This window comes from Zootermopsis nevadensis, unplaced genomic scaffold (assembly GCF_977971745.1).
Source record: "Zootermopsis nevadensis isolate Lab colony 2312 unplaced genomic scaffold, Znev_1.0 Znev_ptg000019l, whole genome shotgun sequence".
NCBI lineage: Eukaryota > Metazoa > Arthropoda > Insecta > Blattodea > Termopsidae > Zootermopsis > Zootermopsis nevadensis.
In genome coordinates, this window is record NW_028259151.1 from 1339931 (window position 1) to 1367353 (window position 27423).

A 27423-nucleotide genomic window follows, 5' to 3' on the forward strand; every position below is an offset into this window, starting at 1 on the left:
AAATACGCAGCCCGAATTTGAATGTCTCAGAACTTTCTGTGTCTTTCGTAATAGAGTTTTTGGCAGATTGTTGTAATGTAACTGTTTCATCAGAAAGTCTTAATCTGTTTTAATACACTTTGTTTGCTTTCCGCCTCCTAGTTCTGGGCTGTATAAAATAGACTGGGACTTTAATATCCCTTTTTCAGGAGCAGATATTCATGTTCCTTTAAAGGTACCAACAACAGGCGTTCTGGCCGAGACCTAGTCAAAAATCTCTGGCACAGTTGACGTAATATTGTTATCTAAACTGGGATATAAAATTTGCGTTTAGCCATTATAACACATGATCTCAATTACAGTTCTTTTTTTACTTTTGTAAAAGCATAAAAATTCTGTGAAATCGCTTAAGACAAGGCGCGTTGTTTCAGAACAAATTCCCAACGAATAAAGAGGCAGCCCTATTTGTGAGTGAGATTTATACAAGCGTAAGTAACATTTCAACGTATTGTCTCCGATGGTATACATGGAGAAACCAATATTTGCTCAGTTGGTCAAGAATCGCCCCACATTTCATTTGATTTGAAGGTTAATATTAAAAACTTTTATTTGGGACACACTACAACACAAATATTCACGTCATTAATAGGGTCTTAGTAGAAGAGTTGCAGGAAATATAGAGGAAGAAGAATAAGAGGATTTATGATACTTAAGAAACTGAAGAAAGTACGCAGAAGGATCATATATGTAACCGATATATTAATGACATAAATGTAAATGGACATTGCATGATATATCCTGAAATCCTGAACCTTCTATGTAGAACAGTGATGATACTTGGCAAATTCAACTGTACAAATAAGTTTCTCAGATTTTTTTTCCATAGTATTAATAGAATTAATCCATGTAGTAGATAAAATTTTATAACAATAATAACTTCATCCGGCACTTGGAATACAACTAAGAAACGATCTCGCACTTGTGACATAAATTGTGTCCAATTAAACTGGTACATTTGAACATATACATACGTACGTACATAAATACATATATGATTCGCATTTACTCGCTCACAATTCACTCTATGATAGAACAAACACACACAGAGACGCAAGTTTTGCATTTCATAACTTGTAGCGTGAATATTTTAATCATGACATGTTAGTCTGAAAAATTAAAAGAAAATATAGGCGGAGAGAGTATTTTTAATGCTATAAATCTTTTTATATTAGTGTTTTCCCATCCACCATAAATTCTGCGTAAAGATGAGATGAACAGGCTTTTCCGTTAGCGTGTGTCGGCCATGATTCATGTCAGAAATTAATTAGAGCTCGAAATGAAAGCCTAGGAGAGTATGAAGAGAAAGAAAAACCAAAATGAACAGTGCGACGGTTTTCGCGCGCAAAATAATTCTACAAAGTTTTTTTTTTTTCATTTCATGCTGCGTGACATTTGCTGTCCAGTTTATGTTGCATACAAAATGAAAAGTTGACCCCATCCTCATCCCCATTTGTAAGTATTAGTAGCAGCACTTCAAAACACGTGGTATTGTTGTGTCGCTGTAATATTATACTTCTGTATTTTCCACGGGATTAACATGATGGCGTAATAATAATAATATGAGGCGTTGGTTAAATTAAAAGTGCTATGAATATTTTGACCCTCAACATCATAAAGTCCTACATTTTAAAATGCCAACACACGTGCCTTCATAACAGAAAAAGTATCTGTAAATGTTTTTTCGTACATGCTTGGGGCAATTTGCAGATGACGCTGGGCGTCTGAATACTTCGAAATGATAGCATAATAAATTTAATAAATCTAGGCATATATTTCTAACGCCAAGAATATGGCTGAAATTGCTCTTTATAAAAGTGTTGTCTTGCATGAGAGGCCGGTCTTATTTCACAAACAAATATATGAATTACGTAACAAGTTTTTTATAATTACATAACAAATGCGTTTAAGTGTTATGATGCGATTTAGCACAACGCCACAAATGTTAATTTTCCAATGTCGAACATTTATATTCTGGTACTAGATGGAGACAAATAATTAAATATATGTTATGATCCCTTTAGTTTCCTTCTGAAAGACGACATTGTGACTACATTGTGCATAATGAAAAACAGCAACATCGTCTTTGTAACAGAGAGGAGTATAAATCACGAAATTATTGAGTTTTCCCAGTTCCTTACTTAGCTGATCCCGCTAATGGAAGAGCTACCGAAAAATAGGCCCAAACCGATACTGTTCAATTAGTACCTTGTGAATTTTTACCATTTATTTAACAGGCGAGACTCGTGATATTAAAGAAAGAATATAATGAAGATGCAATAAAATTAAGACGAAACATGCCGATTTTTTTTTAAAAAAATACGGTTTTTAAGTGGAATACTTCTTTGAGATACAACGAATGTGAAAAGAATTAGAATAGAAATTTTCTTCAATTTTCATACTGGCCAACATCAGGAAAAAATAATTTAAAAAAACCTAGCTGTGCTCATTACTTTGTTCTCCACTATGTCCTCCTGCTATGTGCATTTGCAAACCTCATAAAGTACATTCCTTACCACTTTACGGTAATGTATGTAAGATAATCAGGTTTGCATAAGTACGTGAGAATGTCCAACCGAAATTTCATCATGTTAATGAGAGTGAAATTTTTGTTAATTGCAATTAAAATAGAGCCGAGCAGATCAAACGGGCTGGCTATATACCTACAGCTTTAAAAATTACTCTTCTTTTATTTTTCGGAATTTGGTATTTTCAGTCACGTATGCTACTGAGAAAAAACATAAAATTAATTGTTCAGAATATCGAATCGAAGGTGACGTATTCCCGGATTGTATTTTGAAACAGACTGCAGTTACATAACAACTCTAAGGTCTTGTCGGCTATCCAAAGCTACTTATTCAACATATTCGCATCTACCCTTCATATCTAGATGCCTTCTCCTCCATCAGCATCCTGAGGACGCGCTATGCCGTGGTGACAAGTGATCCACTTAACATGGGCACAATTCAAACATAACTATAATGAATGAAGAAAACGTTTACAGTACGACTAGAATGGGGGTCACATTGCCTAATCAAATAAAATCTCTCAGAGGAGAACAGACGGTACCAGACTACGCAACTGATCACAGAAGGAAATAAAGTTTTTTCAGCCTGCCTAAATTGTAATACTCAGTAAAACCACGACTGTCTCGAAACTTCTTCAGCAGCTGCTACAAAATCCAAAGCACACATTCAGAGACTTACTCACGTTTACTTTCTTAATAAATCACCCAATTAAAACATCTAAATAGATACCCTTTACCGTATTAAAGGCCTGAAAATGTGGACAATGCTATCGTAAACACTAGGATCTAGTAGTGTTGGTTTATAGGCGCTTCAAACGCATTCCACCATTATTTACCACAGTTAGCAATGCACATGTTACTGACAAATTCACTTCTACAGAATAGAACTAGAAACATAAATAGTCTATGTGAATATGAATAAAACTATATGTCACGAAACCAACTATAATATAATATAAGTATAGGCAATTAATTGTTTGAGAATGCTTTACAATTAAAATATATTGAGGACAACGCAACAATATATTTATAATGAAGTTAGCAAAATAAAAGAGTGTGAATGTTTTCTGTTCCTCATTTCATAAATTATTATTATTATTATTATCCTGTCTTTTTTCCAAAAATCCGATGATTAGGATGTAGACCTAACTTACAGAGCAATAATCTTTCTGTTTATTTAGAATGGGTATGAAACATGTTGGGTTTGTCACGGCTGTGAGTACGAAGATATGTACTCTGGTTGAATTTTACCAACGTTTCAAAGGTCTTTGCTGCCTCCATTATCAGGGCGATCGTTCTACCAGTCTGCACGGCGATACATCCCACAAGACAACCATCTTCGGTGTGAAACATGGTCTCTTATTTTAAAGAAATAACATAAATTACAAGTGTTCGGAAGCGAAGTTTTCAGGAAAATATTTAGAATTAAAAATACTAAGGGAAGCCATTTAGGATAGGCTATTGCATAGGTTGACGACGAACGTGATTTGTATGTGCCGCCTAATACTTTTAGGGTTGTAAATTGTCGGAGGCTATTTTGGGTTTCGCATGTCGTTACGGTTGAGAGTTTATAATTAAAAGTTTCGAAGGCATTTTGACGATCACGTGACGTGAAACTCATAGATTAATTTCGAATTTATGATGTGAGACACAAAATCACATCCATAGACGTCCACTTATGTTCATTAACACTCGTGAATTAATTTTCGTTTGTCATATTCAGCATTGTAATTTTGCTCTGACTTGAATCTCTCTCTGACTCTGTGAACCAGTTCGTTCGTATTGTATCTTGGGATGTAATTTTACAGCGAGGTTAGAATACTGCCTCTTTCATCTTGTTTATTGTGTTTGTGTAAACAGCAGTAATTATGCACACGTATGTATATACACGTTTTATTAGTGTGTTAAATGTTGTCATGGTACTCTGTTGACTCACTGAGTTTAATCGGGTTTTATTGTGCTATGAAAGGCTCTTACCGGTGCCCCGAATTTACAAAACACGAAGTAGTTGGTTTAATGTAAAACATGAAGGATAACCACCCAAGTTTCTCGTCTTAAACAGAATGGCTATTTATAGTTCCTGCCACCCTAAAAATATAAACATGTATTTTTATAACAGGCTTTAATTAATTTTGTTAGGCATTCCCTGTTCTGAATATATTTATAACATAATTGTCATTTCGACCAATCAGCGATGAGTGCCTTGATAATGGAAACAGTAAGAACCTCTGAAACGTCGGTCAGTTTCTACCAAACTACACGGCAAAACATACTCGTCGCCGTGAGAGCCAGAAATCTCACCAAGAGTAGAGACAGTTGTTGAGTGTTGGATTGGCCTGGACGTGAAACAAGACAGCTCGTATAGATTTTGGTTGTTGCTTCTCTTGTTTGTAATTTTGAAGCGTCAGTATCTAGTCTTCGTGGAGTAACTTAATTAAACGACAATCGGAACTTTGTTATGTTGTTCAGTGAGTTGAGTTTCATTAACTATCAAAGGATTTTTTACAAAATGCTAGTGTATAAATAAATGGGTGTGGAAGAAACTTATTACGGCATATCACTTGTTTGACTAAACAGATTCAATTTGATAGTTAATACCGAAATATTTTAAAGCTGTTACATTAAGTTTTCAAATACTGGCTACAATAATGCCGACTATTGAATTGACAACTTGTTGAGAAGTGTCAGTTCTGGCTTCACCTTTCATTATTGAAAGTATTAATTTATACTGATCATGTTTGAAGTTTTATGTCTTCGGATAAAAGTCAGTTTACGACTGCAGAACCTCGAATGAACTACTGAGCAAACTTATATAGTCATAAAAAGTAAGTAATTCGTCGTTTCTGTAATGCTGCTGACATTATTGTGTAAAGCTTACAAATATGTTATTTTCATCGGGCGTTTCATCACACACTGGATAAATACAGCATATTAGTATGCAGCCTTATTGTAATAGTCCAACTTTCTTAATTGAAAAGAAACTGCATTAATATTACATTATTATAAGGGTACATAATTATGTCAGTGAGTCAACCTACACTCTTATGAATTTTTTGTTGTCGGTAGCGAGGTATTAATTTAAATGGCCTCGTAGTATTCAGAAACGATGTCTCGTAACACGTAAATATGATTGGAGAATATTTTTGTTGATCTTAGGTTGACATTCACCTTAAATGTATATTACAGAATTATAATAGAACATTGCACCGCGTGAAAAATTATGCTACTCACGTTTATGTGCCTCTGCAGCTTTCGTAAAGTCAGTTTCACAATCTATATGACTGGTAATATAAATCGTGAAAGAAGTGGGTGTGTGTCCCAGAATTCTCCTGGAGGACGGGAAGTTTGCAAAATAGTTGGTTATACATCCCATGATACAGTTAATAAAGTTCTGAACGCAGATCAAATGTTTAATTACAGATTTAACTTACCTTGTATTGCTAATTGATACAGGGCTACACAATAATGTTTTCATGGGTCTTTCACATTACAAAGAACGTGTCTTAGAGCCAAGATTTAATAAGTTATTTGCCTGTTACTCTGGAAGGAGATCTGCTTATTGACATTGCCGTGCGTGCTAAAATGATTTTTTTATAATATCGATAAGTACTGATTCTTTGTTGATCTTGGTTGTTACGCCGTGTGGACTTGTAGGTGAAATTGATACAGTACGTTTCTCCGAAAGTTTCGTGTCTATTCTTACGAGTCCACGTGTCTTCACAACTCGGAACATGGTCACCTCCGTGAAGAATCAAATATCACACACTGTCTGTTTCTTTGCTAGTTATTCATCAACTTATAATCCGTGGCTAGTAAATCCACACCATTGCACATCATTGTAGCCATCTTGCTCTGCTGCTGTCTGTACATACCCACACAATACAACAATCCTCTGTGTGTGAAATTCATGGTAATAAACAAACGCTTGTCTGTTGTAGGGGGTCTTAAAGCCCTTAACGAAAGTAAGATGAGTTACAACTTCGTGCTTACAAGTTTGAAACAGTATAAATAAAAATCATGTTTAAAACTCTCTGTTTAAGTTCATTTATGGAGGTGGTTACATGAAACACTGTTGATGTTTGTCGTTATTATTGAATTAAAGTTTCTTCTGGTCAGTTAGACCTACTTTTCTATGTTATAATTTGTTTTATTGTGTGTCTTAAATTAGCTTTCTGTTCAACTACAAGATGTGTTGAATTGCTAACCTACCCTGAAGTAATACACCGTCATAGTACTAATTTGTTTTCAAGAATGCAGCATACATGACCAGTGTATTTCAGTGTTTGATTAATTACAATGTCCCCTATGGCAGTGTTTTCTATTACAGCAAGTATAGCCTACTGTTATAAAGATAAATTAACAAATAAGAAATCTGGAACATGTCTTAAGTGAAATTCGAAATCGTTAGTGGACTGTCATTATGCAGTTATGTTGCCCATTAGGCATTAGGAAGTAAATAACACCTCTTAAAACTACGTCCATGTAATATTTTCCCACATACATTTCTTAGAGAATTTACATGAAAGAGTTTTTTAAACGTGGACATAAATACTTATATGCGCGCGCGCGCGCGCACACACACACACACACACACACACACACATACACGTGCATACGAGGTGCGATCGGAAAGTTTTAAGACTGCGCCTATAAAAACCCGTACACTTATCTCAGGTATTAAATTCATCCATCAGTAGTTCCCCTGGGAGTGAACACAACGATCCCAGCGCCGCTGCCAAGCCTGGAAGCATCCCTGGAAATCTTTCTTTGTCAGCCTGTCAAGCACCATCTGCGATTCTGCCTGAATCTCTTCTATCGTCTCAAATCTCCTTCCCTTTAGCTGAATTTTCATCTTTGGCGAAGAGGAAGAAGTCACACGGAGCTAAATCCGGCGATCCGGCAAGATCTTTGAGCTCCTGACAAACGAGAAGTCGATTCTGCTTCTGGTCCTCAGACAGGAACCTTGGCACAAACTTGGCTTCGATGCGTCGCATGTGGAGTTATTCCTTTAGAATCAGCTGACAGGTCCCATAGCCTATCACAACAATGTCGCACAAGTCGTTGATGGTACGACGTCGATCTTCGTGAATGGCCTGCCGAATCTTCGTAACATTTTCGGGCGTTGTGCTCGAAGATGGTCGTCCAGAACGCTCGTCATCATCGACAGAGGTTCGGCCATTTTTAAAACGTGAATGCCACACAAAAGTTTGTGCACGACCCATTGCGGACTCCCCAAATGCGTGCTTTAGCATTTCATAGGTTTCCGTAGCCGTTTTGGCGAGTCTTTGGCAAAATTTGATGTACACTCTTTGTTCATGAAAATCCGCCATTCCGAAATCGCAGGAGGGTCGGTGTAATGCACTACCAAAACGCCCGTAACTAAGAAAGAAATGCTAATTCGATGATGCCGGCTGGCACACTGATTCACTATGAATGTAGGCCGCACCCCCTAGCGGCAGAAGCTCGTACTACATCCGGTTCGCCCTCTATTGACACAGTCTGGAAACTTTCCGATCGCACCTCGTATATACATGCACATTCACTTATTCCTTCTCGTGTCATTGAGTTTTCTGGAAATTCTCTTGCCCACTATATCACAAATATAGGATGAATATTTGTAGCTTATAGGAGTGTGAGACCTACAATGGCAATTGTATGAGGCCTTGGTAAACCAGAATTAGAACAAATTAAAAATATCAGATATACTGTTATCTAAATAATCGTGTTTGCATATTTTAAAGTGTTTTTTTTCTGTATGTGTTTCCTTTCTTCTAATTCCCACTTGTCCGATCACAATGGAGAATGGAATTTAAATAATATCTTTGAAACGGTTCAGGAAATTAACGTAATTGGTGGGAGGGGTGAGATGGAACGAATTGTGGCCATTTGCTCAACAGTCGTGACTGGTCGTACAGTTCCCATCATGAGCACTGCAACACTGCTTTGAGTGTTAACATCGATCTCTTCAGCTCTGACGAATCTAGTCAGTTTCATACTGTGGCGACACTGTAAAAATAGATATTGTGGTAGACTATTTGTGTCAGATGAGTTACCTAGTATCGTGTTATTTCCCACAGAGCTTACTACCTTTCGTAAGCAGGTTATTACGTTTTGTATTTATACTGTTCTAATTTCGAAATAACACATAATTGGATAATTATAATAATTTAAATTGAATTTAAATTAACTACTGGCTTCGCCGTCTCACAAAAAGTCTGTGCAGTTTATTAAATTTTGTATCATTAAGTGTGAATGCTGTCCAGATGTAATCATTTGTGGAAATTATTTCATAAATATAGGTTGTATTATTAATATAGCTATATGCCTGCAGATCTACATGTGTGTCCTCGGCTGTTTCGTGTGACGTTATAAAAATACGTATATTAAACTTACTAGAAGCTAGTAGAAAGGTTGGCCTAAAAATAAATTTTAAAAAATTAAGTACATGTTGGTATTCCGTAAGCTGACATGCGCGAAAAATCTTATTACAGTAGCTAATAAATCCTTTGAAAGTGTGACAAAGTTAAACTATTGGGAACAACAATAACAAATCAAAATGATATTCCGGAAATACTTGCTACTTTGCAGTTCAAAATAAGTTGTCTTCCCGTCCGATTTCTAAGAACCTAAAGATTAAAATATACAAAACAACAATTTTGCCTGTTGTTCTGTATGGGTGCGAAACATGGTCTCCCATTCTTAGGGAGGAACACAGATTACAGGTGTTTGAGAATTTGGTGTTGAGAAGGATATTTTGGCCTAGGAGAGAAGACGATGGGATATGGAGAAAACTGCACAATTACGAGCTTAAAAATCTGTACTCCTCCCCCAATATTGTCAGGGTGAAAGAATCAAGAAGAATGAGATGGGCGGGTCATGTGGTCGGGAATGCTTTAGGGAAGAGACCGCTGGGGAGATCTAGACATAGATGGGAAGATAATATCAGGTGGGATCTGTGGGAGATAGGAGTTGAAGGCGATTGGATTTTGTAGACCCTGGGCAGAAATTGGTGGAGGGCTTTAGTTAATTTGGTGATGAACAAATAGATACAAGTAATTCAAGGATTTTGTAAGAACAACATCCTCTTAGAGGTTTGTTAAGTGCTTTGGGATTTTATGGACGTTAATTCTTGTACATAATCGAAGCTTTTCTTGCGTGTCGTAGCACTGAATATCGTACATATCATCTAGGCGTACGAGTCGGTTATTATCTGATTGTGCGTGACAAATAATAGGCGAGTCTTGGTTGTATTATTGTTGTTACTTGCTGGTACGTGATGCGATTTAAATAGCCCCACTGTTACGTCATGTGAATTGTTGCTTGGATCGAATCATTATAGATGGTGATTATTACGTTGCTGGCTTATAAACAATTACTGCAACATAAATCTTGTGTGCTGCAGGGCTGAACATTGTCTAGCTAGCAAACGACCTTCGGTGAGAAAATAAATACGAGCACGCTAAAACGTGTTCTTTAAAATTTATTTTGTTCCTTCACACATTTTTTTTTATTTAATTACTTTGTTTATTTAGTTTGTTAGTTGTTGTCTATGGTTTGTGGAATTTTTGAAACTGACAATTGAAAGTTGTTTTCATACTAATTGCTCCGCTAAGTTGCAGTCCAAACGTCGTCTACTTCTTGGGGAACATTTTTATTGTTTCCATTGATCGTGAGATGTGCAGTGAACATACGTGCCTATAACTCATTGTTACTTCTACATGTTTATATTTAGCCTTCATGTGATTTTGTGTATGACTTGGTGATAAATACGAATGAATAATTATATAAATAAAATTAAATAATCACAGAAATACTCGATGAATAGCAGTACTCAGGAGTTACTGTCACATTATTGCGCTGAACCCTTATAGCTCAGTATAGTGACTAGGGCACGGGCATGATGATCGGGGCTCCATTCCTGACAGGACAATATATTTTCTGTTAGCTACGGCGTTCATAACGGCTCCAGGATCCATCCAACCTCCTCTGCGGTGATACCGTGGGCTCTGTTTCCGGGGGTAAAGCCGAGAGTACATGTTAACCGTGTTAGCCCGGCTAACAGTTTGCAAGACAAATTAAACTAATTTGTGTCTAAGTTTCGTGGTTTAGTTGTATTTCATACATTGGGCCATAGCAGTATCGGTGGCATGAAATGATTCTTCATCTAACTCCAGCCAGCTAGATAGTTGAGGCTTACGCTCGCGCATCTGAACATTATTCTGTCAAACGGTTTTTAGTGTTAGGTGGCGACAGTGGCCTGACATGAATCTGAAGTATTTGTGTTGTCTAAGCATCTCTTTTCTCCGAGTACACAGTCAGTAAATAGTTAAAAGTGAGGACAGCGGTGTATTGACATATATTGAACACGCTATATGTGAAGTTTCAATTATTTATACTCCTATTTCTGAGGAACTTACATGACAAAGGGACCTACTCTCTACTTCTTTGATTATTTATGCATGCTGTATGCTATTCTTCCTTCTATTTCTTTTCGTATCTTCCACCCTCATTTTTTTAAAAATTAATGTATGGTACGTACACGCGTGGCTTTTATCAGTTCATAACAGTCTGTCTGTGTTTATGCACCATGTGGGCTTCATTTGTTGATTATTGTTCTAGGTTTAAAGTAGTTTATTTTTCAACTTTAATTCAAATAGTGGAAAGCGTGTTAAATAATTTATTAAAAATAGACAGTAAACGAGACACTGCTGCAAATAAATTGTTCAAGTAATCACCCTTTGATTTCTACAAATATACTGAAAATTAAACTGTTGAAACGTAACTGTGAAGACTACCAGAAAACTGTTTCGTTCTGAGAATACTGTAGTCCGAATCTAACATGGCAGTAAGTGTTATTTAAGTCCGAATGACGTCAATTATCATATTCTAGTGCAGTGCTGAAGAACTGTCTTTCTTGAGGCCTAGTTCAGTGTGTGGATTACAGAATAGCCCGGTGTACGCTGTGCAGCTTGCCGGGGTAATTCGGTATAGTGACTGACTCTGGGCTGGACGACCGGGGACAGAGCATATTTACTCTAGCCTCTGCGTCCAGACCGGCGCTGGAGCTCTCTCATCCTCCTGTCATTGGGTACCGCGGTCTTTTCCCGGGGTAAAGCGGGACCAGGCCGTGAATTTGACCACTTAAACCCTTCCCCGCAAGCGCCTACATGGCGTGTAGCGGGACAGCTTTACTTTTACCGGATCCAACAGAATACGATTTGGTGAGTTACTACGGAATCGACATGGTTGCCAATAAATTAATTTTCAACCGGTGTTAATTATGCCAGAAAAGTAATGGATAAAATTTGCGAATGAAGTTGATGAAAAAATCTCCTTATGAATTAGTGCAGAGACACAAACTCTCTTTGTAAATTGGGGCAGTAATACATTCCTTCCATTTCTATGGTAGTCGTAATAAGTCATGTATTTTCATTTATATGCAAATAAACAGCAGCTGGTATATGATTTGTACGTTACTAGGAATTGTTATGGTATATTAGGCTTAGTTATTTTTATCATTTCTCTGAGTCTCATTGTTAAGGTAGTTTAGATTCTCGGAACATTCGTGATGTTTCTGGGTGTGTAAGTATGGGTATTGTTAACAAAACTGTGTTGTCGAAGATGGCTGTCTTCTGGGTTGTTGCGCCGTGTAGTCTGGTAGAAGTTTACCGACATTTCAGAGGTACTTGCTGCCTCCATTATCAGGGCGATGAGTACGTCGGCAAACTTCTACCAGATTACACAGCGCAACAACCCAGAAGACAGCCATCTTCAGACTCACCGCTGTGAAAACCTCAAATCCTACAAAATGTGTTGTCATTTATCGTCGTCGTCGGTACTAGTGAAAGATTAAGGGAGTGTAACTTATTTATTTTAGGGTTAGGTCATTTGAAATGTTAATTATCTTTAAAAACACATTTGGAAGGATGGATCCTCCATCGTCTTCAGGTCTGCCGAAAAGAAGAAGAAGCATACATTTCTTTTTGTAATAGTTCAAATTTTAACTGACGATGGTTAAAGTCCATAACAAAAGGAAAAATATAATACAGTACAGTCCCCGTAAACATTTAGAGAAGAAGTCAGGGAGATGTTTGTGATAGGACTACCGTTGCCACCAATTTAACATATGAAGATCTAGTCTCGAACTCAGTTGTCTTTCTGTAGAAGTGTTTGGGTTGTTTAAAAACATATGTGTGGGGTCTTTCACTTTGTGAATACGAAATACAGAATTGAGAATGTGAAATATGTTGAATAGTTTTTCGGAAAATTTACTGGATTCAGAAAAATGGGTAAAATATGTGTGTCATAAATGGGTTTCGGAACATTAATTCTCTTTATAAACATGGAGGCATAAATTACGGTTGTAACGTCATCTTAATGATTACGAAGACAGATAATATATACGTAGCTACAGAAACACATTAATGTCATAGCTTAGCTCGCTCAGCCATTTTTCGTCTTTATTGCACTTCAAATAAATAACTGCGGAGCCTTATAGCACTTAAGTATAGTGTAATTTAAATCTAAAATATGAATAACAGGGTTGTACATATTTCACAGTGCTGCATGTTGTCCCATCTGGCTGTTGATGTAGGACACTAGCAGTAAAGAATTTAATTCGATAATGCAATGTTTTTCATTGTTACTCTTTGACAGAGATCGTACTCTTACATATTCGAAGTTTCGGGTTTGTAAGTTGTAGTGTTTTTTGAAAGAACAGATTCAATTTTGGAAATGCTTGATATGATTGAATTTAGAATATTTTGTCTTGCTGTCATATGTTCTAAACCCTGAGGAATAACAGACACAAACTTTAGTTTTACTTTTGTTTTGCGTGAATGTACCATTTGGTCTCGCGCCTCCACGGAAGAACATATATTGAAGCTGTTTGAAAACGGAGGTCAGAGGTGAATATTGCCACTAAGGGAAACAAAGGAAGATGAGGATAGAGAACGCTGTGTAACGAGGAACTTCATAGTCTGTAGCTTTCATCAGATATTATTAGGATGAACAAATAAAGAGGAATGGTATAGGCTGGCCTTGCAGTATGCGTGGGCCAGAGTAGAGATGTATACAGAGTTCTAGCCGGAAACCCTGTAGAGAGGAGACCACTTTGGAGACAGCTGTGGATTGGAAGGTAACCAGTCATTTATTAATTTCAGTTCTCTAAACAAAAGACGGTCCTCCTAACACTGGGTTTTTGTGGTCAGTTTTGTCAGAACTGTGTATAGTGGTACTGTTCTTTAACTTCAGAAACGATGAATTTGCTCCTCCTTCCCTGCTTTCAGTTATATATTACGGATTTTATTGGGAGGCTAACATTAACGTGGTCTTCAAAGATGTTTGATGGTGAGGAGTGGACTGGATAAAACTGACTTAGAACAGAGACAAATAGTGGCGCCTTGAGATTACGGTAATGAAATTTTTGGTTTAATAAAACACGAATCATTTTTTATGATGAGTGACTACCAGCTTATCAATAAATCTGTTTCTTGGAACCTAAGAATTGTTTATTTTTATTATCGTTCCATGCATTTTACCCGCCCTCCACGCACTGTAACAGCCATTCTTGTCTGGAAACAAGTCCGGCTCCAGGCTACTGACCTCGTCCTCTTGTGTCTTGTTACATAATTGTGCCATATCAGCACGTGACTTTACATTTAAGACTGAGAATGCTGGAAAATTTCAGTCCTACTCGTCCTTACACACGAATTTTAGCAAAGAATGTGGCTGTCAGTCTTTTAAATCTCGCACACATTTTGTACGAAAGTTTGACGGATCATTAAGGAACTATGTTATTGTTATGCATTGATCAGTGTGTCGGCCTTTGGCGTAACTGCCTAAACAGCTCTTTTGGACAGAATCCTGAGTACTTCCATCTCCCGTCCTCACAACCTGTCTTTGTAGGAACTTTCTTAATAGAACTGCCTTCATATATAGGCCTTTTGTGTGGGTCGCGAATTTCATATACCCTTGGCATGGTCCTACTTAAATAAAGGCATAATAACTTATATGTAGTTGTGTGTATTTAAAAGTATGTTCCTAGCCCCATGGAGAAGGGTCCTTAACAAGCTGATAGTTGTTTAGCTGGTCAAGAAGTGTCCTATCTTGTATGGGACCCAGAAGATTTATTGCCGCGCTGAAAGTAGCCCGCCGTTGAACTCCGCCGTGAACCATTTGAAACCAGTGCACACAGTAACACTATATTTCTGTAAGATCAAACTTAATGCTATCCTGTCATCTCCACATGCTGCAGGCCTGCTATTTGTGTTAACTGCGAATGAAACCAGGCCACCGCTTGTTAGTCGTAACAGTTCTCAAGGTAACACAGAGTGACGCAACTGGGAAAAATATTATATACTGGGATTAATGCAGTGTTCATGTTGCAGGCGACTGTGACTTTGTGTTCAGGATACCCATATTGGCATCTACTCATCAGAAGCATTTATTTAACATTTTTTACATTTACGTGAAATACGAACATGTTTGTTGTTTTGTAAAATATCGCCTTTGGTGTGAAGTAAAATGTATTTCATTGCATTGTTCTTTTATTTATCGTTGTTGATTTGCATCTAATTTTATCTCTGCTGAGCAGTTGTTTGAATTACATGTGTACCTAAAACTAATTAAACTACACTGATTGAGGACTGAATTATAATCTGCGACTATAGAAAGATACTTGGCCGTCTCTCATGAATTGAAGGGATTTGTGGACAGACTGTGAGATCATGCTATTTTTGCCAATTGGCTTTTATAAATTATTAGATTAATAGAACCTGTTGCTAAGGAGGACAGTTGTTAACAAGTAACTTGTAAGTATTAGTGCAGGAATTTTGTAGGTGCAGTTATTTACAGATTGATCACATTTTCATTTGTATCGAAACATTAAAATAAAGATACTGTAATATCGCTCCAACCTGTATACATACAATTGCATTTCTGCGTTTCAAATTGTACCGATACGTTTAGTGGGGTAGTTCAGTCAGTGTAGTGACTGGACGACCGGGGCAGAGGATTTTTCCTCTGGCCTCTGCGTCCAGACCGGCTCTTGGCCAGTGGGTACCGGGGTCCTTTCCCGGGGGTAAAGCGCGGCCGGGGCGTGAAGCTGACCACTCACATCTGTCTAGAGCGGAGATTAAGCTTACATGGCGGGTAGCGGGACAGCTTTGCTTTACTTGACTTTATCGCTACGTTTAACCCTCTGTAGCCGAAGCTGGTCTTAATGTTTGACATTCAGTCCGTACCTCAGGGAAAACACAAGCCATGACCGTTACAAAAATTAGTTGGTTAATTCTGTTTAGGGAAATACGTGTTACGAAGATGGCTGTCTTCTGGGTTGTAGCACCGTTTAGTCTGGTAGAAGTTTACCAGAGGTCCTTGCTGTCTTCATGATCACAGCGATGAGTGACATTTCTGCGGGCGAAACGCAGATTTGCTGTTTGATAAAGCAGGTAGTACATACTGTTACCACTAGGCTTTAAAATATTATTGCAGACCTGGGCCTATTTATCCATTATACGATATCGTATAAGAAGATTTTCAGTGTTAATTTTGATGTGTTAGCTTGGTTCATTAAAATGGGAAACAATCTAAAATTAGATGTATGAATTTAGTAAACGGTCTTAAATATAGTCCTGTATTGCTGTAACTCAACGGGCAGTGGGGACAAAACACGTTCAATGCAAACAACGCTCTGTATTAATTCGCACCAGCTTTAAAACCTTTTTTGTGAACTTTGGTTTGTTTCGATGGTTGCAAATTGATCTGCAAACTGAACTTAATAATTTGCTAGCAACTACATAAAAAATTGAAATTACCTATTAACGATTAGGCTTGAAATAATGGAAGCCGAAGTGGAACTTATATATTGCCAGTCCGGTTCTTTCTTTTGAATTCTCTCGCTCAAAGAAATGTATTCTTCTTTCATCTTTTTATCCCCCACCTCTTAGATCACTAGAACTCACACCATCCATCCACTCCCAATTTCTGTTCCATTTTTTTGCTATTTATGCTTCCTTCTCTTGCCTTTCCACCCTTCTTTCTAACCCATAGCCTTACACAAACAAACCAAGCAATCCCCGTCTCAACCAAGATTAGAACCCATTTACATGATCAAAGAATCTTTCTCCTATCTCTTGAGTTTTCTCTTCTTTTATATCACCCTTCCTTTTCCAAGCTCAAAATATATAATCTTCTGAACCCCTGTGTTTAATCTGTAATACAACCCCTCTTGCATGATTCTCTGATAACCCCCATCCTTGTTCCCATTAAACTTTCTTCGCCTTCTTGGAAAACCCTGTAAAGACACTGACATAAATGTATAAATCTAAAAATTTACCCTCTTTCTTTCCGACCTTATTCTATCCCCATTTGTCTCCTTGTCAGGGTAAAATTTGTTAATTTAATGATATCAAAGAGTGCTTGAATCCTTTTCCTTCAGCCGGTCACGAGCTATATGCCAACCTAGCATATGAATTTATGAAGCTGTTCAGTTCTCATCTTTCAACTCAATTAACCCTTGACGCAAAGTGATACGGCAAAGAGAGGAAAAGAGAGGCTGAGATGACGAGGAAAGGAAATTACCACCAGTCGGTCCCGCCATCAGACGATGTACTAACCTTACACTTTTCAGGCATGCTGTATTGTAGCATGTCATTGTTTATATGTTTTTCTTCCCATCACATATTTATAATACCTTAAACCAAAGTGGCTTCGTGTAATTCGTAAAGGCTTCAAATACGTAATAAATATTAACATTCTTGAAACTGTAATTTTACGTATTGTTTTTCACTTCCTGAGGGAAGAATACACATTGAAGGTATTTGAGAACGGGGTTTGAGGAGTATGGACTAGAGACGGATGAAGTAACAGAAATAAAGTTTTATCACTTATGGTTTTACCGAATATTATTAGTGATATCAAATCAGTGGCAATGAATTGGGTGGTGCATGCAGCAGAAAAGAGAAATATCAAAAATTCTTATAAATTTAACTTGGAAGAATTTAAGGTAAGAGGGCAGTTGAAATTATTAGGAGAATACGGGATGATAATATTAAATGGATCTTTAGTAAATAGGGCGCAAGAGTGTGAACTAGATTGATCTGATTCAGTGATAGAGACCTGTGGTATACTCCTGTGAACATGATAATGAACTTTCATGTTTCTAAATTTCTTCCTAAGTGAGCGACTGTTAGTTATCAGTTACGTAAAAATGAAAGTATATAAACCAAACGTAGACTGATGGAAACATGGTCTAAACATTCTTAAAAGAATAGTTAGTTGAAGTCACTTTCTTATGTATGAATTCTGAATGTAAATGAACATGGAAAATCGTATAATCATAGCAAACAGAACTAACCTATTCGTACTTCATCTGAGATCTACTATGTTAATGTAAAACACGTTATTTGATTACAGCACTTAGCACTATTTTATTTATGAGTGTTTAAGAACTACCGTATCGATCGATCGATCGATCTGTGCTTTGCGGAAACTGGGTGCAATACTTTGAAGTAAAGTCGAATCGTTGGACTTCAAAACCATTTGTTAGTCATATCCATCGAGGTTATTCAGGGAGAAAACTTGTACTTTATTTTATGCCATCGTTGAAAACAAATTGGGTTTTCTGTCACGGAGCAACATGAACATATCCATTTAAAATTATGTGCACCCATGCCCCTACATGGCGTATAGTGGGACAGCTTTACTTTTAAATAATTGCTGTATTATACGAGGTGCGATCGAAAGGTTTCAAGACTGCGCGTATAAAAACCCGTACACTTATCTCAGGTATTAAATTCATCCATCACCCTCGAAGTAGTTCACCTGGGAGTGAACACAACGATCCCAGCGCCGCTGCCAAGCCTGGAAGCATTCCTGGAAATCTTTCTTTGTCAGCCTGTCAAGCACCATCTGCGATTCTGCCTGAATCTCTTCTATCGTCTCAAATCTCCTTCCCTTTAGCTGAATTTTCATCTTTGGGATGAGGAAGAAGTCACACGGAGCTTAGGAAGGAAGTTGGGGTCGGTTCTTGCAAGATCTTTGAGCTCCTGACAAACGAGAAGTCGATTCTGCTTCTGGTCCTCAGACAGGATGCGTCGCATGTGGAGTTCTTCCTTTAGAATCAGCTGACAGGTCCCATAGCCTATCCCAACAATGTCGCACAAGTCGTTGATGGTACGACGTCGATCTTCGTGAATGGCCTGCCGAATCTTCGTAACATTTTCGGGCGTTGTGCTCGAAGATGGTCGTCCAGAACGCTCGTCATCATCGACAGAGGTTCGGCCATTTTTAAAACGTGAATGCCACACAAACGTTTGTGCACGACCCATTGCGGACTCCCCAAATGCTTGCTTTAGCATATCATAGGTTTCCGTGGCCGTTTTGACGAGTCTTTGGCAAAATTTGATGCACACGCCATTCCGAATTCGCAGGAGGGTCGGTGTAATGCACTACAAAAACGCCCGTAACTAAGAAACAAATGCTAATTCGATGATGCCGGCTGGCACACTGATTCACTATGAATGTAGGCTGCACCCCCTAGCGGCAGAAGCTCGTACTACATCCGGTTAGCCCTCTATTGACACAGTCTAGAAACTTTCCGATCGCACCTCGTACAATTAGATGTGTGTGTTTGTATTTGCGGTCATTCAATTTAAAATATTTATCTCTAAGTTTTCTGTCCAAAAACCTACAAATTATAATACACAGAATTATAATGCTAGTGCCTGTTGTTTTTGTGGATGTAAAACTTAATTACGTTTAAAAGAAGAACTTAGATTGAGGGTGTTTGAGAACAAAGTACTGAGACGAATATTTATACCAAGAGACATGATGGGAAGAAGGGTGGAGATAATTACTTAATGATGAACTTAAAAATGGGAAAACACCTAATAGGCATTCTTCCACGAAATACCATTTAAATCCCAGCCCTACAAAAAAGAAATACAGTCACGTTCTGCGGTACAAAAATTAAATGAGAAGCAGGTTCTCTCTCCCAACGTTCCCAATGACATTCAATTCAAGGTCACCCACCCTGGTTCTTGCGTCAGTTGCGCAGAAGCTGTGCAGAACATTTCATTCTCGAACACTACTTCTCACCTAAATCTGTTATGCAGTTCATGAAACATTTAGCAGTTCATAGCCTGGCAACGAAGTACCGAATAAGACAACAGTACACCGACATCAGGATGCAGAAGTATTTTTCTGTGACAAATTTTTATCGAGTGACAAAACGGTTGAAATCAACGAACTTACCGTTGTCAAGCAGTGCATCAGCTACAAGAACGGTATACGACTGAAAGAATTTGACTATGTTATTGATTTAGTCGTCTTTTGCGTGAATAGAACGTCTTGTATTACAGAAATATTCAAATTAAGAATGTTCAGATGGAAGGATCGTGGGGGGGGGGGGGGGGATGAGAAATACATATGCGTGATACATTTTGTCGGGAATCTTGAAGGGGAGAAACCACATGTGAGACTTAGACGTGAAAAGAAGGATAATTTTAAAATGAATCATAGAAAGATAATGTGGGTACCCGACTGATCCGGCTCAAGGGAGGACCAGACGACAGTAAACACAAAAGCAATGGAATGTTTTTACAAGCTGAGTGACGAGAGACTATCTCGCACCATTCTGTTAGTAAGCGTATAAATACTTTGATGAGAGGAATGTTGGAATAGAGTGAGAGACTTGTGGAGTGTGATTTTTATTTCTTCTATTGTTACTGCTACGATCGTATGGTGGCTTGGTTTTTCACCTTACACTTCAGATGTTTGTTTGCCTGCACTGTAGTTATGCAGTTGTAGCAAACTTGCTATCAGATGTTTGCCCTTCGTAAAATGGACATACCAGAGCCTTCCAGTGCCGTCTATCGTCGTAGGACTTGATGTTTATTTTCGTTGCCCCTGAGTTTAAAGTTCAATACCTAATTGTAGATACTGCTTTGAATGTGGCACTTAAGAAATGGGCTTCCGTTTAATTAAAGTTATTTATAAGTAGGATCGGAGGTTTTCACTGCAGTGAGTCTGAAGACAGCCATCTTCAAATTTATTTCTGTTACTGACATGTTATGGGGTAGTCAGTAAAGTGACTGGACGACCGGGGTTCAATTTCCGACAGCGGTAGAGGATTTTTCCCCTAGCCTTTGCGCTCGTACTAACTCTGAGGTCCCACCCTGCCTACTGTTCAAGGGGTACCGGGTTTATTTCCCTGGGGTAAAGCTCGGCCGGGGCGTGATGCTGACCGCTCACTCCCAGCTAGTTCCGAGGTTAAGAATGTGTAGGAACAAACCCCGTCTCTCCCCCAAACGCCTACATGATTGTTAGCGGGACAGCTTTATTAAGTTTATTTTATCGTACCGCTTAATCTTGTTATTCATAAACTTGACGTGAGGTAGAGTTGCATTTGTCCTGCTAGGTATATACATCAGACCACGTAAACTGTTCTGATAAGAGGAATTTGTGTAATTTTTTACATGTAGTTGGATGAATATGGACAAATTATGACAGTACAAGAAAAGGTACGTCCTCAAAAATAGAAAATCGAAGCTATAATTTTGATAATAAAAGTAGAAGAAATTATGTAGTGTCCTTTTAATTCTATGTGATGGCCAAATATTGCGTATTCCAAAGTAATAGTAGTATTTACTCTGTTTTACAAGACTTGGCTGTTGTATCTATACCATTTTTAAATAAATATGTTTGCTGAATACATTTTTTCTTCTTCTGATTGACGAACACGTTCATATGAAACACTTTGCGTTTTCTATGTTTTTAACTCTTGGAAATGTTCGGTTCGAACATCCTCCGAGTTGCCCGCTAACGTAACTGAAGTTTTCGTGGTTCTTCTCAGTCTTTCCGGGCGCATCCTGGAGCAGCATCTTTGGAACGACCACGACCACATCCTTCTAAATCTAGTTTCGACGACATATAATTATAACTGCATTACTAAAAACCCTAGAACCAGTCTATTACCTGCCGTCCGATGTAGATATTAAATATACTGAATTCTTTAGCCATTTATTGTAACCCCTTGTTACTAAGACACACTTACATTCCTGTCGGGCATTGACATTAATTTCATTAAGTGCAGCACCTTGTTTTTTGATAGGCCTAATAATTGTTGTGCGTTTTAAGATTGAGGTCTTCACGACATTGAAGTCGTTCATTGGCTTCTGGGTTGTGACGCCGTGTGGACTTGTAGTATACGAGTGCTTAGCAACGATACTTCAAAACAAATGCATGTTATATTGATTTTAAAAAATGAATGAATTAATTTCCCTGTTGCCACTGATGATGACCTCATGAGTTTGAAACGCGTATTATTTTATATGTTATATTGAGCTGAATAACAACATGGCTACTTACTTTGAAGCTCGTGTCGGACGCATTACATTAAGGTGTCCTGTTGCTGAATCGATTATAAAACTTCTCTGCTAATAAAATGACATTTCCATGTCCACCACTGATCCCAAAGTGCCGTACTTTGTCAGATTTCAGATCTCCACAGTGACGAGTATGAATATGGCCGTCTTATGGGATGTTTCGTTGTGTAGTCTGCTAGGTATTGACCGCTTTCTGCTTCCGTAATCAGGGTGCTGAGTCCTCGCCCTGATAATGGAGGTGTTAACAACTTCTGAAAAGTCATCTAATGTCTACCATCCTACACCGTGAAACATCTTATAAGACAACTGTGTTCATGCCTTACTTTGGTTCCAGAAGAAAAAATGCCAGTATAATACTGTACTGAAATCAAATGTCGATTTGGTTAGCTGGCGATGATGTACGACAGTTCATACCGTAATCAAAATTTGTGTTTGTTCTTGCGTGAATTTTACTTATAATGCGTGGAGGGAATACTTTAGGACAAGTGGGATAGATGGACCTTGCGTTGGGCCTCTCGCCGAGTTTCAATTTTCGAAGCGAAATACATTTACCAATGTCGCATCACAGCAGTAATCGATATCATATAGGAGACAGAAAACGGATAGGTAGAGACAGAAGAAAAAAGAGATGAAAAAGAGATATCTAGCCTATTCAAAATTCTATTATCCCCTCTCAAAATCTGGTTAATTGGAAATTTTGAATCTCTGTGAGCTTCGAATTTCCTGCCGGGGATTACGTGGCAATCTTCCCTTTACCCCTTATTTTCTCACCCTTCAATTTCCCCCTCCCCATATCAAACTCTCCTCTGCAGCTTTGCCATACCTTTCAATTTCTCCTGACTGGAAAGGGTTTTGAAAAGCGCTGGGAGAGCAAGCGATAGTGAGACGGGGAGGAGAGCGGTACACGTTCTAGAATATTATTCCTCTGGTGGGGGGATCCAATTATTCTCCTTTGCATATACAGTACACATTAGTCCATGATGTATTTCTCTACAGCCGTTCAAATGACAAGTAAAATCAGAATTAATCCAAATCAATTAATCATGTCTGTTATTTTCTTCGTATCCTTGAACAACAAATAACTCTGTTGAATTACCCCAGAGTTCTACGCTAGTTAAACTGTTTATGTATGTAAATGAAATATGGTAGAAGGAACTTAATTAAACCATCGGTTTGGAATGTGTGGTAAGGAAGGGTAAAGGGCCTGTGCCTAGCCCTCAGAGCGAAGCATGAGACGAGAAGATACCAATCTACTGACAGCTTATTACGTTATGCAGACTCGTTCCATATCGATCTGTGGCTTTATTTTATTGTTCAATATCCTGAGGCAGGTGGTGAGCTTATAACGAATTAAGGGAACAAATCTCCTTCGGGACAAGAATAATAAAGTTCCAAAATAAATAGTTCTACTTAATTTTAAGTGCCGTTTATACAGAAGCGAACGAGCGAGGTCTTTTCTTTCCGTCAGTTCATTTGTATAAACTTATTAAGTTGATTCTCATGAAGGTGTCTTTTTTGTTTTAAATATTTAAAGTAGAACTGTACCTGTATGTACCACGTACTTCAACATTTAATAACTCTGTATTTTTCCCAAGAAATGTGTTTATTAATTTCTTGTGATTCTCGGAATGAACACCAATTAATTCCGTAAACAGCATTAAAGAAATTGTCTTTGTAATGGAGATGATTTGTGTTTTCTTTGAGGCACGAAGTGAATTTTAAAATAATATTTAGATGAACTGTGGTCTTCAGAGGGGCATATGCTTATTTTGAGTCATCAGTTATATCTGTAATTAATGTCAGTGTGTCATTTCGCTACGAATACCATTTCCTCATTAAAATATTTCCTGAAAATCCATGACATCGTTACATTTTACTTTAAATTGATTTTATATAATTATTCCTTTTTGAGTGAACTGTCTCAAATTTTGAAACGAATTTAATGACCGAATTATTGGGTTAATTTATAGCTTCTTCATTTTCTCCTCAATGATAATAAACATCAAGTCAACCGCTCGATGAATAGGCCTTCAGACGTGTGAAATTTTGTATGGTCATATACTTACCTAAAATACTGTAAAACATTTTTGTGTGTAATTATTTAAAACTTGATGGCTATACGCTACTTTGTGGTACTACGTATGGTGCAGAGTTTAAGTAGTTGGAAGCTGTTTAGTAGGTCTGTAGACTAGTATAGTATTCCGCAGTTTTTTCTCATCTACGGCACACCCTAATTTGTCAAAGAAACACGAGAGGGTACACCATGTAATTTCGCTTCACGAAAAGGGGGTGCGAAACCATATATGGCCATGAATATGTATTTACTTAGAAATCCTTGTTCTATAAGAATGTAGGCATATGAAAAGAAAAACACATGTTGAATGAAACTGTGATTAATCTGTGTGTGTATTATGAATTCGAATTATGAAAGACGAGGTTATTGCCATTTTCAAACTATAACCCGCGAATAAACAATTTTCTATTAAAATTCGCGGCACACCAGTTCCCGAACACTAGACTAGTGTGTAATGTAATTCCTAATTAATGGTTCAGGCTACGCTCATCGTATATACAGAGTGTGCCAAAAGTATGTGTACACACAACCTTTACATATGTCAACATTGTCTATATTTCTTTTGGGGACCGGTGTACTGAGGCATGTGAAGAATAGTAGACGCCATGTGTTTTTCCAAGAAATGCCGCATTTACAGTAAATATTTATTGTGTCTACTGTCCTCTTACACTGGGAATGTTTGAGTCCTAGCACTTTTCGTCTTGCCGACCATTGCATGCTCTTGCTATGTGCCTTTTTTCGATTCTCTGTCTGATAAATTTCCTGTTCAGAATGAGCTTAAACAATATGCTGTATCGCCATTTCTTTCAACTTCGTTTTGGACTACAGTGCCGGAAAGTCCAATAAAGTAGCCAGCGACTGGAATTAAATGCGACACACTGGCTCGTGGTTTATGCTGGGCGGCAACATAAATAAAACATCATCTCTTCTAGACGTTACTAAGTAGGTTGTATAATGTACAAGCATGTTCTCGTCTCCTCTATAAAATATAAGACAAAATTATAATATAAAAATATCTAATAAATGTGGCAGAATTAAAATATTTGAGAAAGATAGTATAATACCAATTTAAATTCAGAGAGAAGTTAAGAACAGATTCAATTTAGGGAATGTTTGCCAACTTTTCGGTTCCGAATCTTTTAACTTCTCATCTCGTGTATAAAACAGTAAAGACGAGAGTTTTGAAACTTACGTTACATGTATGTGAAAGTTTGTATCTGTGGAAATAATATCGTTTTAATGTTGAAGAACAGTTGTATGAGAATATGAATGGCAGGTCAATGGTGAAATTGAGGCCCTTTCTTGTTTGTATTCTTCACCGAATATTGGCTTAGTTTGGCCTGTTAGGTCGCACGGCCGTCCAGATACGTAAGGAACAACTGCAAGTGTTCCACATTCCTGATGCGTGGGCGTGTGGTACAGAATTTAGACCGACTTGTGTGCAGATGATTATCCCTGCTGGACTTTAAAGACCTACTGTACATCTATATATGAGGGCGTTCTTTGTTCTTGTTATTAATATAGAGTGTTGTGTACTTTCTTCATGCATGTTTGTTTGTCTGTCTGTCTGTCTCTCGTTTTCTTCTGATCGTTCCGCTCTGAGGTCTTCAGAGGCCGTTCGTTCTTATGGTAATGGGATCTAAGTCGTTCGTTATAACAGTAATGTCTCCTGCGTCTGTCGCTTCCCCCCGCCCAGTAAAACATGTCGTCATTTGATTAGTGATACAGCTGTTTCATACCCATTGAATGCACTTAATTAATTCTCTATACATTTTATCTCTTCTTAGCCTGCTCACTATTCCACTTCCTTCGCCTTACTCTCAGATGTTTTACGTTCCATTTCGTGTTCTATCAATCATTTCCACTAGAAAATTACAAGCCTGGAAACGTTATACGACCCGGTCAGTTTACTTAGAGACCGAAGTGTACATTCGTAAACGGAAGATATGTCCGCAACATGTGTCGGATTTTTCTTGGTAATGATTCTTCTTACTCAGTTTTGTATTGTGAAAGTCTTCAATAACAGACCTTTATTGTTTGACTGAATTTCTTCTCTGGTTATTGTAGTTTGCTCTAATAATGTCGTGTTTAATCACTACAGGTTGGTGCAGTCAAAGAATTGCTACCAGTAACTTACCCCTGTTTCCATTATCAGGTTCATATTGTTCTCACAAGAAGCAGCAAAGCTTTTAAGCATTGTTGAAAGACTGAACTTATATCTGTGATACCGTATGTTTCTTGAGGTAGAGGTAGGTGTTCCGCCTTTGTCGACAGCAACAGTTACAGATGCTCCGTTGTTTATACCTGCCATTCAATTAATTGGCAATCAAGCGTGTGTTACCCATTCACTGTGTATTAACGCTTATTCTTGCAGGACACTTCGCATCCTCATGTGCATTACCATTATACTTACATTAACATGAGCTGCGTGATTTTGAGAATTGAAGCACACAGACAAAGTGCCCCCCCCCCCCCCCCCGAATGGATTAACTGTGGGGTTATGCCGGTTCTTCGTTAGCTACTCACAGGTATCGAGGCCATATACAAAAACGTAGTTCTAATTGAATAGCACAGATATGACTTCGCCGTTTAGTTTGAAACGTATTCTTAGAAACTGAATGTGGTTTCGAATATGACTCGAATGGACGTTGTTCTATCAAGCACTCACTCACTTTATGGTGTAGGAAATTCTTTGAAAATTCCATTGTATACTCGGCTTGTTAAAAGATACCCTACTTTCTATATGGAACCCAGCGGTTTATCACCGTATTCGAAGAGGCGGCCACCGGTCTCTGTCCTGAGCTAGCTGCATCCAGTTCGCTCCATCGACTCCTGTCTCCCTAAGGTCCATCTTAACGTTATCCTCCCACCTACGCCTAGGTCTCAGTAGCGGTCTCCTCCCTTTAGGCCTCCCAATCAATACCGTGTAAACACCCCTCCCCCCCCCCACTCCATGCGTGCCGCATGTCCTGCCCACCTCATCCCCTTCGATTAAATCACCCTAACAATATCAGGTGAGGAGTACAGGCCGTGAAGCTCATCATTATGCAATTTTCTCCATGACCTGTCTTCCTCCCTTTTAGGTCCAAATATCCTCCTCAACACTCTGTTCTTAAGGACTCTCAATCTATATTCCTCCCATAAAGTGAGAGACTAAGTTTCGCACCCTCACAGCACAACTGGAAAAAATACACTTTTGAGTATTTTTTTATCTTTAGTCATTTTGATATGTGACGGGGGATAACAGATTTTGGACTGAATAATAGCAATCATTCCCTGAATTTAATCTGCTCTTGTTGTCGTCGTGAATGCCATTCTGACTTGTTACTTCAATTTTGCAACATTTTCGAACGATTTATTAGCTATCCTTATATTATGGTTTTACTGAATTTTGATGC

The 27423-nt window shown here is 38.0% G+C and overlaps 1 protein-coding gene across 3 annotated transcripts in view; it reads left to right on the plus strand.

Moving 5' to 3' along the window:
- Positions 1 to 27423, plus strand: part of LOC110827499 (TOX high mobility group box family member 3) — a 312988-nt gene that overhangs the window by 176869 nt on the left and 108696 nt on the right. The window lies entirely within an intron of this gene.